The sequence below is a fragment of the Nerophis lumbriciformis genome, linkage group LG03 (genome assembly GCF_033978685.3).
Source record: "Nerophis lumbriciformis linkage group LG03, RoL_Nlum_v2.1, whole genome shotgun sequence".
Lineage (NCBI taxonomy): Eukaryota > Metazoa > Chordata > Actinopteri > Syngnathiformes > Syngnathidae > Nerophis > Nerophis lumbriciformis.
In genome coordinates this window covers 69,343,920-69,357,504 of record NC_084550.2, presented here as the reverse complement: position 1 = coordinate 69,357,504, position 13,585 = coordinate 69,343,920, and the positions used below count along the sequence as shown (strand labels likewise).

General features: G+C 39.5%; 1 protein-coding gene across 1 annotated transcript in view; it reads left to right on the top strand.

Moving 5' to 3' along the window:
- The window catches only part of clstn2a (calsyntenin 2a), a 628,752-nt gene that overhangs the window by 362,432 nt on the left and 252,735 nt on the right, over positions 1-13,585 (top strand). The gene's annotated exons all lie outside the window — the stretch shown is intronic.

The window sequence follows — 13,585 nt, the reverse complement described above, 5'->3', positions numbered from 1 at the left end:
ATATATATATATATATATATATATAATATATATAAAAAAATTTTAAGAGTACTACGTGCTTACAGCTTACGTGCAGTGATTTCGCCCTATTCTCTGAACCTTTTGATGATATTACGGATTGGAGATGGTCAAATCCCTAAATTCCTTGCAATACCAGTTTGACAATTTGCTCAGGCATTTGTTCACAAAGTGGTGACCCTCGCCCCGTCCTTGTTTGTGAATTTCATGGAATCTACTTTTATACCCAATCATGGCACCCACCTGTTCCCAATTAGCCTGCACACCTGTGGGATGTTCCAAATAAGTGTTTGATGAGCATTCCTCAACTTTATCAGTCTTTTTTGCCACTTGTGCCAGCTTTTTTGAAACATGTCGCAGGCATTGGGTTGAGTTTTTCCTTGCCCTGATGTGGGATCTGAGCCGAGGGTGTTGTTGTGGCTTGTGCAGCCCTTTGAGACACTCGTGATTTAGGGCTATATAAGTAAACATTGATTGATTGATTGATTGATTGATAGTTGTATCCTAACTTTAAATCAATATTCACATATATTCCGCTTTTCTGTGCAGATTCTTCCTCCGGGTTACAAGGTTTTGGGTGACGAGACACTTCAGTAACCCAAAAGTGTGTGTTGAAGTGTGTGTGCATGTTGGCTCCCACCCTGCGGTCAAGTGGCTAGTGTGACAAGCTCCCCAATGCAATTAGTGAGTGACCTACTCTGTGACACCACACACAGCGGGTGTTGTTCTTTCACAACACCCGAAATGTGTGGTTTTTAGGGCCATTTTAATGCGTGCGAGCAATATGTCGTTGTTAAAGTTGATGGGTAGGGTTATCACCAGTCTGTCTTTAAAGTCATTTGTCTGTTGCTTTGTATTGGAAAGTGTCCATTAACTGAATTACAGTGGAGGATGACTCAAATGATTGACTGACATTTTGACTTTCATTACCACTTTAGTCCGGTGGAAGTGGTAGCATTAGGCTTTTACATCCATTACACATCAATACCGGAATTCATGAAGTCATTATTTATTATTTATTTAGTCTGCATTTATATTACTCACATGTGAATAATGCTGTATAATAGACTGTATTTATATTATTTATATGTGAATAATGCTGTATAATAGACTGTATTTATATTATTTACATGTGAATAATGCTGTATAATACACTGCATTTGTATTGCTCACATGTGAATAATGCTGTATAATAGACCGTATTTATATTATTCACATGTGAATAATGTTGTATTATAGACTGTATTTATATTATTCACGTGAATAATGCTGTATAATAGACTGTATTTATGTTATTCACATGTGAATAATGCTCTATAATAGACTGTATTTATATTATTCACATGTGAATAATGCTGTATTATAGACTGTATTTATAGTATTCACATGAATAATGCTGTATAATAGACTGTATTTATATTACTCACATGTGAATAATGCTGTATAATAGACTGTATTTATATTATTCGCATGTGAATAATGCTGCATAATAGACTGTATTTATATTATTCACATGTGAATAATGCTGTATAATAGACTGTATTTATATTATTCACATTTGAATAATGCTGTATAATAGACTATATTTATATTATTTACATGTGAATAATGCTGTATAGTAGACTGTATTTATATTATTCACATTTGAATAATGCTGTATAATAGACGATATTTATATTATTTACATGTGAATAATGCTGTGTAATAGACTGTATTTATATTATTCACATGTGAATAATGCTGTATTATAGACTATATTATGCACGTGAATAATGCTGTATAATAGACTGAATTTATATTATTCACATGTGAATAATGCTGTATAGACTGTATTTATGTTATTCACTTGTGAATAATGCTGTATAATGGACTGTATTTATGTTATTCACATGTGAATAATGCTGCATAATAGACTATTTATGTTATTCACTTGTGAATAATGCTCTATAATAGACTGTATTTATATTATTCACATGTGAATAATGCTCTATAATAGACTGTATTTATATTATTCACATGTGAATAATGTTGTATAATAGACTGTATTTATATTATTTACATGTGAATAATGCTGTATAATAGACTGTATTTATATTATTCACATGTGAATAATGCTGTATAATAGACTGTATTTGTGTTATTCACATGTGAATAATGCTGTATAATAGACTGTATTTATATTATTCACATGTGAACTTTTTTTTTATATATATATATATATTTTTTTTACATAAGCCACAGAAAAATATTTAAGTTTTACTTTAAAAACTGGCAGCTTATCACCAGAATTTTACAGTTACAGCAGTGGGTTTTTTACAGCATATGAAAAAATGGAATGGAATGGAGAAACAATACCACTGTTTTTATCGGTAACTTTCAAGCAGCAGAGCTGCCAGTTTTTTTTAAACCGAAAAATCTTGTTTAATGGGGTTTTTTGTAGGTTTTTTTAATGTTTTAGTGTCTTACTGTATATGGAAAAAAACAGTACTAAAGTTGATTTTACGGTAAAAAACACAGTTGGTGGAATTTAACCGTAAAATCTATTTTACAGTCTACAATTTGACTGATATTTTTTTTTTTAAATCATATGTCAAGCAGATGTTTAAGTACAGTATTTATCTTTATTTTAACAAAAAATATTTTTGGAATACATAATATAATATTTAGATTTTTGATTAATTGAATTTAAAAAAAAAAGAAGCAATTGCATGCAGCACATGATTTTTAATGCCAAAAGGGAAAGAACAAATATATTTAGTCAGCAAAGATGAAGCATTTTATTAATTCATATTATTTCCAGGCTTTCGTGGGCCACATAAAATCCCGTGGCGGGCCAGATTTGGCCCCCGGGCCTGGAGTTTAGCACCTGTGGTTTATAATCATATAGAGATGCAAACACTAGTCATGACACTGCTAACTTTTGAAACACATCATCCTAGTTAACTTGACGTCCTCATCACGACCTCAGACACCAGGAGAGAAAATCCTCTTTAAGCCCACAGTCTGAAGGCTTAGTAGAAAAGTCCTCATTTGTTCTTAGTCTTCTTTTACATCTTTAAACCCGTCACATTAAACAGAAGCAAAGTAGGTTGTGTTTTTCCCCCCAGAGAATTACATGATACAATATTTTGTGTTCATCCATTATGTCAATACATATTATCGATAATTACAGACTGGATTACACACTTTTTAATCCAGAAAATCCACTTTTTTTTTTGACTATCATTTTGTTATTCAGGATAGAAGCGAGCAAAGGATAAATGCGGCGGTTGTGTGTCTTGTTCAGTAGTAGTGAGTCATAGTAGTGAGAGATGATGTGCGAGCCTGTCATTAATTAAATGAGAAGATGTGCGCTGAGTTGAGAGAATGAAGGGATGGAGGCTTAGGGCCGTCTGATACTCTGCTTGGGAAATGGGATTTAATCACCATCACACACACACACTTCTAATATGAATACGTGTGTGTCCTAAAAGCTATATAAAGCATGCATTGTTACATTTATTGCATTCTTTAAAATGTATATAAGTTAACTCTATTGAAGTTGTTACAGTCCTGTTCGGATCAACAAAGTATTGAGCAAAAGCTGTGAACACTTACTGTATGTACGGTGCATTGTTTTGACTTTTTGATAAAGTTGCACAATTAAAAAAAAAAGTATTACATTGTCGGTATGGGGTATTGTGTGTAGAATTTTGAGAACAAAAATAAATGTATTCTGTTTTGGTATAAAGCTGGAACATAAAATGTGGAAAAAGGGAAGCTATATATTATATTTATATATATTTGCTAATGTGTATGAATATATATATATATATATACAGTATATATATTAATGTATGTGTGGGGGAAAAAATCACAAGACTATTTCATCTCTACAGGCCTGTTTCATGAGGGGGGGTACCCTCAATCATCAGGAGATTGAGGGTACCCCCCCTCATGAAACAGGCCTGTAGAGATGAAATAGTCTTGTGATTTTTTTTCCCACACATACATATATTGCGCTCTACTACGGTATCGAGCACTATTTTTTGGATAACCTTATTAAGACATATATATATATATATATATATATATATATATATATATATATATATATATATATATATATATATATATATATGTGTGTGTGTGTGTGTGTGTGTGTGTGTGTGTGTGTGTGTGTGTGTGTATGTATAAGTGTGTATGTGTGTATATATTTATGTGTGTGTATATATGTATATAATTGTGTGTGTGTATATGCGGTATATATTATATATATACCTATGTGAGTATGCGTATATGTGTGTATGTATGTATATATTTATGTCTGTGTATAATATATATATATATATATATATATATATGTATGTATGTATGTATGTATGTATGTACGTGTATATATATCTTATATATATATTATATATATGTTATATATATATGTATGTTATATATATATATGTATATATACTGTATATGTATATATATATATATATATATATATATATATATATATATATATATATATATATGTATGTATTAGAGATGCGCAGATAGGCAATTATTTCATCCGCAACCGCATCAGAAAGTCGTCAACCATCCGCCATCCACCCGATGTAACGTTTGATCAGAACTGCACCCGCCCGCCATCCGCCCGCACCCGCCCGTTGTTATATATCTAATATAGACGATGCAAGGCATTAGTGAGGCATACCTGCCAACTACTCCGGTTTTCCCGTAATTAGTACGGTTTTCATCAACCTATTCCGGGTTACGGTTGCAGTGATAAAAAATACGGTTTTTCATTAACTAAAAAAAAAAAAAGGGTGAAAACTACGCGAATTGCACCTTGTGCAGACAAGATTTTTCGATCGGACACGGAGGAATTAGCGATGTAAAAGACCACGTTGGGACAAAAAAACACAAGTCTAATGCCGTTGCTAGCGATACAAGTGGAAAACTTTCAACGTTTTTCGTCGCCCAAACAGATTCTTTGGATGTGATAAATGCCGAAGTTTTATTTACGGAGGCAATAATTGAGCATGGACTTCCAATCGCACTGGCTGATCACATGGGACAGTTAAATGTTTGTAATGCAACCTTTAAAAATCATTACGCGGTGATCGCGGTCCCAAAAATAAACTTTTCTTGCATGATAATGTCCAGAAAAATTCGCTTTATATTACTATAGAGTCCTTTTAACGAATGAGTTTGATGGTTTATCACAAACCTTAAATGAAAGAAGTCCTTTGTTCTCCTGCACCATGCATGCGCTTTGGCCTTGCTTCGTGTTTGGTGACATACTGTTAAAAGTGTTTATACTATTTATGCTTTCAAGTCCAAGTTGAAGAAATCTTGTTAAATGTTGACAGCATAACTACCAAAATACAGAAGTATGTCCTTAATATTTTTGCAGTGCTATTTCTGTTGAAAAGTTCAAATGATTACATTAGAGATGTGATGTGCCACTTTTCAAGTGTCTGATGGCTTCAATTAATTTTCATTAATTTTTCATATTTTGAATTCTTTTGAAAAGCTTACAAAAAAACTACATTTGAATTGTAATTCCATGCTATTGACAGGACTATTAATTTTAATGAAGTTAGCTTACCATGTTTACAGTATGATAATTGTGATAGAAATGTGAATTTTAGGCACAGAATATTTCTTACAATTGAACAAGGCAGTAGATTATACAAGCTTGGACAGAAAGTTAATAATGACACCAATTTTTTTTTAATGGAATTGTTTAGTACTGTTTTACCATTTGTTTACTGTAAAAAGTGTTTATACTGTTTATACTTTCAATTAACAAATTGAAGTCTTGTGAAAGGTTGACAGGATAACTGGCATTAACTGTCAAAATAATTTCAAACTATTGAAGTTAGCTTACAGAATAAACATGCCAATCAACCCATATGATTTTTGCTGTAATATTTTTGTTTTGAAAAGTCACTGTGACTGATAGAAAAGTGATGGTTTTAGCAACATTTTAACCTGTCTGAATGCTAATAATCATTTTGCGTCGGGGGGCGAAGCCCTGAACCCTCCACCAGGACTTTGTCCTGGACCTACCGGGGCCTGCGGCCCTTGGACCCTGGCTACTAGGTTTTTCTGATTTCAAAAGTTGGCAGGTATGGTGAGGTTATAAAGCTTTTGCCTGTTAAAGAAAGGAGACTGATCCAATGCAGCACAGACATTCGCGTGCCACGCTGTCACGACCCAGACGCACACCAGTGCGCAATCATATGGGAGCCGCGCTGAGCGCACCTCCAAGCGCGTTTCGCTGCCGGCGACGGCCGGGTATGGGCCCGACGCTCCAGCGCCATCCATTTTCAGGGCTAGTTGATTCGGCAGGTGGGTTGTTACACACTCCTTAGCGGGTTCCGACTTCCATGGCCACCGTCCTGCTCTTTATATCAACCAGGGTGAGCCCCACCCCTTTCGTGAGCGCACTGCGCGCGGAGTGACCCCTGTTACGCGCCCCCGGCAACAGGGGTGGCGGGCAGGTAAGCTGCGCGGGCGGAGCGCGCGGAGTGACCCCTGTTACGAGCCCCCGGCCACGGGGGTGGCGGGCAGGTAAGCTGCTTACCTGCTGCGCGTGACGCCGGCCGCGGCGAAGGCGGACGAGGCGGGGTGTCGGTGCGGTGGGCGCGGTAGTGACCCTGGACGTGCGTCGGGCCCTTCTCGCGGATCAACTCAGCTACGGCTCCCGGTGGGGCCCTCTCGGGGGAAGGGGCCTCGGTCCCGGACCCCGGCGAGGCGTCCCTTCTCCGCTCCGTAAAAGTGTCCATCTCTTTTCTTTTTTTTTCTTCTGTTGTGGCATATGCTGCAGGTGCCTGCTCGTTTTTCGTATGTGGGTAACAACATTTAACTATGTATATATATTTCCCAATTGGTTTAACTGCCACCCGCCTGAATCTATTTAAAATCAAATTTTTTTTTATTTCAATCGCCCGACCCGACCCGACCCGACCCGACCCGCGGATAAAATCTAATTTTTTTTAATTTCATCCGCCCGATCCGCGGATAATCCGCGGACTCCGCGGTTGTGCCCGCAAACCGCGCATCTCTAATATGTACATATATATGTATGTATGTATGCATACATACATACATACATATATACATATATACATACATACATATATATATATATGTATATATATATATATATATATATATATATATATATATATATATATATGTATATATGTATATATATATATATATATATATATATATATATATATATATATATATATATATATATGTATATAAATAAATATGTGTGTGTGTGTGTGTGTGTGTGTATTAGTGTTGTCCCGATACCAAAATGTTGGTGCCGGTACCAAAATGTTTTTCAATATTTTTCGGTACTTGTCGATACTTTCTAATTAAAGGGGACCACAAAAAATGTCATTATTGTCTTTATTTGAACAAAAAATGTTAGTGTACATGAAACATATGTTTATTATTGTAATTTAGTCCTTAAATAAAATAGTGAACATACTAGACAACTTGTCTTTTAGTAGTAAGTAAACAAACAAAGACTCCTAATTAGTCTGCAGTAACATATTGTGTCATTTATACACCTATTATTTTGTACACATTATGAGGGACAAACTGTAAAAATTGATTATTAATCCACTTGTTCATTTACTGTTAATATCTGTTTACTTTCTGTTTTAACATGTTCTATCTACACTTCTGTTAAAATGTAATAATCACTTATTCCTCTCTTCTTTGATACTTTACATTAGTTTTGGATGATACCACACATTTAGGTATCGATCCGATACCAAGTAGTTACAGGATCATACATTGGTCATATTCAAAGTCCTCATGTGTCCAGGGACGTATTTACTGTTTATCAACATAATATGAATTTTAAAAAAAGGAAAATATATTTTGTGACTGTAAAAAATATCGATGTAATCATAGTAGTATCGACTAGATACGCGCCTGTACTTGGTATCATTACAGTGGATGTCAGGTGTAGATCCACCAATGGTGTTTGTTTACATTTTGATGCCTCCTATGGTGTGTAGTGAAGCATGTTTAGCTATTCCTCGTCCTGCAGTGATAATGGTACTTGATTCTTTATTTGTCGCCATGGAGGCCAGGAATAGTGATTTAGAAGTAGCTGAAACACTGCAGACTCCGGATGGATGTTAGCTGCTTGCTAGCTAGCCATGTCTTAAAGCAGCTCTTCCTGAGGGTGTTTCAGTGTTATAACTTCACCTTTATCTTTACTTTTTACACCAAAATGCGTCCGTTCTCCCTTTTCTGTCTACACACTGTGTCTGCTTGTAAGTACTCTGTGTGTGCGCACTGCCGAACATGCTCCTCTGCCTGTAAAACCAGCAATGACACGGCGTGACGACGACGGGGGATCACGGCGGGTGGATGGTGGATTGGTACTTTTTAGAGGCAGTATAGTACCGAATATAATTCATTAGTATCACGGTACTATACTAGTACCGGTATACCGTACAACCCTAGTGTGTATATGTATATATATATATATATGTATATATATGTGTGTATGTATGTATATACCAGTGACGTGCGGTGAGGTTGATGGCTGGTGAGGCACTGACTTCATCACAGTCAGATTTACAAACATATGAACCCTAAAGATTATCTTATTCACCATTTGATTGGCAGCAGTTAACGGGTTATGTTTAAAAGCTCATACCAGCATTCTTCCCTGCTTGGCACTCAGCATCAAGGCTTGGAATTGGGGGTTAAATCACCAAAAATTATTCCCGGGCGCGGCCCCGCTGCTGCCCACTGCTCCCCTCACCTCCCAGGGGGTGAACAAGGGGATGGGTCAAATGCAGAGGACAAATTTCATTACACCTAGTGTGTGTGTGACAATCATTGGTACTTTAACTTAACTTTAACTTTACACATACAAACTGTAGCACACAAAAAAGCACATGTATTTAAAAAAAGGTTATTATGGTCTTACCTTTACTTAGAAATGAAGTCCATGCGCCGCACGCAACTAAAGCCCTCACTTCAACTTTCCACGTGCAAGATTGAATCTATTTAAAAAAGTATAACCGAGGGTTTATAAATGTCGCCTATACTGTATGAAACTACAAAATAACAAACACGGAGGCTCCAGTTTACACGAGGACCACTTTATTTACCTTCTTTCAAAAACCTCCGCAACGTGACATCACTTCCGCTCTTAGCGCCTTCAAAATAAGAGCTCAAGGCATATACTGTATAACAGCGCATAACAGGAACTTAACATCACAAAGAGGAAAGCCCATGAAAATAGGTTACAAAAGTTATTTAATAAGAAGCCAAAAAGTGCAAAAACAATCATGTTCGTGTTGGAGGAGTTGTGAATTAGGTACACCTGCAGTCTGCAGGTGTATCTAATGTTGTGTCCCTGCAGTCATTCACAACTCCTCCAACACCAACATTATTGTTTTTGCACTTTTTGGCTTCTTATGAAATCATTTTTTTAAATAGATTCAATCTTGCACGTGGAAAGTTTAAGTGTGGGCTTTAGTTGATATAACAATTCTACGGCGGGGGTGCAGGAGGCGAGCCTCAGCCAGTGCGTCTTTTGCAGCCGTTTTATGATCGCTCAGCACAAGAAATACTTTACACACATACAGTTGTTGACAAAATACACTGTACATTATATACCTCAGCTAACTAAACTATGGAAATGTATAATATAATTCATATAGCAATACAGTCTCACTGCACAGCAGGCCAGCAGTTAGCCGAGTCATTGCGCAATCCATGTTGAGGCACTGAGTGACGTGCCTCAACTGGCTGCTGATCACCGCACCGTCTCTTCTCAGTATTTGAACGGCAAATGTGAAAATTCAGCGATTTTGAATAAAAATAATCTAAAACTGGTGAAGTTAAATGGAAAATAACTTTATAGTATAATCACTGGATACTAGAGATGCGCGGATAGGCAATTATTTAATCCGCAACCGCATCAGAAAGTCGTCAACCATCCGCCATCCACCCGATCTAACATTTAATCAAAACCGCACCCGCCCGCCATCCGCCACCCGCCCGTTGTTATATATCTAATATAGACGATGCAAGGCATTAGTGAGGTTATAAAGCTTTTGCCTGTTAAAGAAAGGAGACTGATCCAATGCAGCAGAGACATTCAATGCGTGCCACGCTGTCATGGCCCAGACGCACACCAGTGCGCAATCATATGGGAGCCGCGCTGAGCGCACTTCCAAGCGCGTCTCGCTGCCAGCGACGGCCGGGTATGGGCCCGACGCTCCAGCGCCATCCATTTTCAGGGCTAGTTGATTCGGCAGGTGGGTTGTTACACACTCCTTAGCGGGTTCCAACTTCCATGGCCACCGTCCTGCTGTCTATATCAACCAGGGTGAGCCCCACCCCTTTCGTGAGCGCACTGCGCGCGGAGTGACCCCTGTTACGCGCCCCCGGCAACAGGGGTGGCGGGCAGGTAAGCTGCGCGGGCGGAGCGCGCGGAGTGACCCCTGTTATGAGCCCCCGGCCACGGGGGTGGCGGGCAGGTAAGCTGCTTACCTGCTGCGCGTGACGCCGGCCGCGGCGAAGGCGGACGAGGCGGGGTGTCGGTGCGGTGGGCGCGGTGGTGACCCGACACCAGCAGATGACATGGCACCCCAAACCATCACCCAACCATGCAAATTTTGCATTTCCTTTGGAAATCGAGGTCCCAGAGTCTGGAGGAAGACAGGAGAGGCACAGGATCCACGTTGCCTGAAGTCTAGTGTAAGGTTTCCACCATCAGTGATGGTTTGGGGTGCCATGTCATCTGCTGGTGTCGGTCCACTCTGTTTCCTGAGATCCAGGGTCAACGCAGCCGTCTACCAGCAAGTTTTAGAGCACTTCATGCTTCCTGCTGCTGACCTGCTCTATGGAGATGGAGATTTCAAGTTCCAACAGGACTTGGCGCCTGCACACAGCGCAAAATCTACCCGTGCCTGGTTTACGGACCATGGTATTTCTGTTCTAAATTGGCCCGCCAACTCCCCTGACCTTAGCCCCATAGAAAATCTGTGGGGTATTGTGAAAAGGAAGATGCAGAATGCCAGACCCAAAAACGCAGAAGAGTTGAAGGCCACTATCAGAGCAACCTGGGCTCTCATAACACCTGAGCAGTGCCAGAAACTCATCGACTCCATGCCACGCCGCATTAACGCAGTAATTGAGGCAAAAGGAGCTCCAACCAAGTATTGAGTATTGTACATGCTCATATTTTTCATTTTCATACTTTTCAGTTGGCCAACATTTCTAAAAATCCCTTTTTTGTATTAGCCTTAAGTAATATTCTAATTTTGTGACACACGGAATTTTGGATTTTCATTTGTTGCCACTTCAAATCATCAAAATTAAATGAAATAAACATTTGAATGCATCAGTCTGTGTGCAATGAATAAATATAATGTACAAGTTACACCTTTTGAATGCAATTACTGAAATAAATCAAGTTTTTCAAAATATTCTAATTTACTGGCTTTTACCTGTATATTCGATCGGGCGGATGGCGGGCGGGTGCAGTTCTGATCAAACGTTACATCGGGTGGATGGCGGATGGTTGACGACTTTCTGACGCGGTTGCGGATGAAATAAATTGCCTATCCGCGCATCTCTACTGGCCACCATGCTGTCCCAAAATGTCCTCCACAATCCGCGACGTCACGCGCTGACGTCATCATACCGAGACGTTTTCAGCAGGATATTTCGCGTGAAATTTAAAATTGTGTGGCCGTATTGGTTAAGATTTCATCATTGATGTATAAACTATCAGACTGTGTGGTCGCTAGTAGTGGCTTTCAGTAGGCCTTTAATGTCTGCACTGTAAAAAATAAATGAAACAAACGACACGCTGTCTTACATTTCCAGCTGGAACTGAAAGAGTCTTCTCCGGACAAGTCTCCACTTTTCCACTGCGCTGCCGTTTGAACACACTACAGGTCACAGAATCAGCGTGCTGATTGGAAGTGATGCATCACTTTGTTAACCGCTAAAAGCTGATTAGGCTGGACGTGTCCCACAGGCAAGGCACTAATTGGGAAAGTAGATTGTCACTCCAAATATAAAGTCAAGGCTTAATTCCTCAGCCAATTTATTCCCATTATGTTGCCAAGAGGTCCTGTCCATGGCTGGTATGGCATATTCATTTTGTGCTAATGATACATCCTTGTGTTTGATTACCCCAGAGGACTTGAGGATTCTGTCTATGTTCATCATCCAAAAGACATACCTCTTCAATCAGACATTTTATTTAAAAGCAGCACTAAGTCACTTGTCAACCTTCATCAGATATTTTCATAACTTTTGGGATGATACATGGCCTGAAGGGGTCTGTATCGTGCTCATTGGTACTTAGTGACTTTGAGGAGGGTGGCAGGAACCCTGCCACACAAAAGACTACAAATGTGCTGACTTGCTTTACGGCATACGTCACGCCCCCTTTCCCCGTTCGTTAAAAAGACGATGTCAATGTGAACGCCGCCAGAAAACTAAAAGAAGACGAACGCCTACGTGCAATTACTGCTATCATGGCCGAAGCTCCAAAACGACCAAAGAAACAAAAATTTTGTCAGATGTTAAAGTTAAAGTACCAATGATTGTCACACACACACTAGGTGTGGTGAAATGTGTCCTCTGCATTTGACCCATACCCTTGTTCACCCCCTGGGAGGTGAGGGGAGCAGTGGGCAGCAGCGGTGGCCGCGCCCGGGAATCATTTTTGGTGATTTAACCCCCAATTCCAACCCTTGATGATGAGTGCCAAGCAGGGAGGTAATGGCTCCCATTTTTTTAGTCTTTGGTATGACTCGGCCGGGGTTTGAACTCACAACCTACCGATCTCAGGGCGGACACTCTAACCACTAGGCCACTGAGTAGGTTAGTGAGGAGGGTGGCAGGAACCCTGCCACACAAAAGACTACAAATGTGCTGACTTGCTTTACGGCATACGTCACGCCCCCTTTCCCCGTTCGTTAAAAAGACAATGTCAATGTGAACGCCGCCAGGAAACTAAAAGAAGACTAACGCCTACGTGCAATTACTGCTATCATGGCCGAAGCTCCAAAATGACCAAAGAAACAAAAAGTTTTGTCAGATGTTAAAGTTAAGTTAAAGTTAAAGTACCAATGATTGTCACACACACACTAGGTGTGGTGAAATGTGTCCTCTGCATTTGACCCATCCCCTTGATCACCCCTGGGAGGTGAGGGGAGCAGCGGTGGCCACGCCCGGGAATAATTTTTGGTGATTTAACCCCCAATTCCAAGCCTTGATGCTGAGTGCCAAGCAGGGAGGTAATGGCTCCCATTTTTTTAGTCTTTGGTATGACTCGGCCGGGGTTTGAACTCACAACCTACCGATCTCAGGGCGGACACTCTAACCACTAGGCCACTGAGTAGGTTAGTGAGGAGGGTGGCAGGAACCCTGCCACACAAAAGACTACAAATGTGCTGACTTGCTTTACGGCATACGTCACGCCCCCTTTCCCCGTTCGTTAAAAAGACAATATCAATGTGAACGCCGCCAGAAAACTAAAAGAAGAAGAACGCCTACGTGCAATTACTGCTAT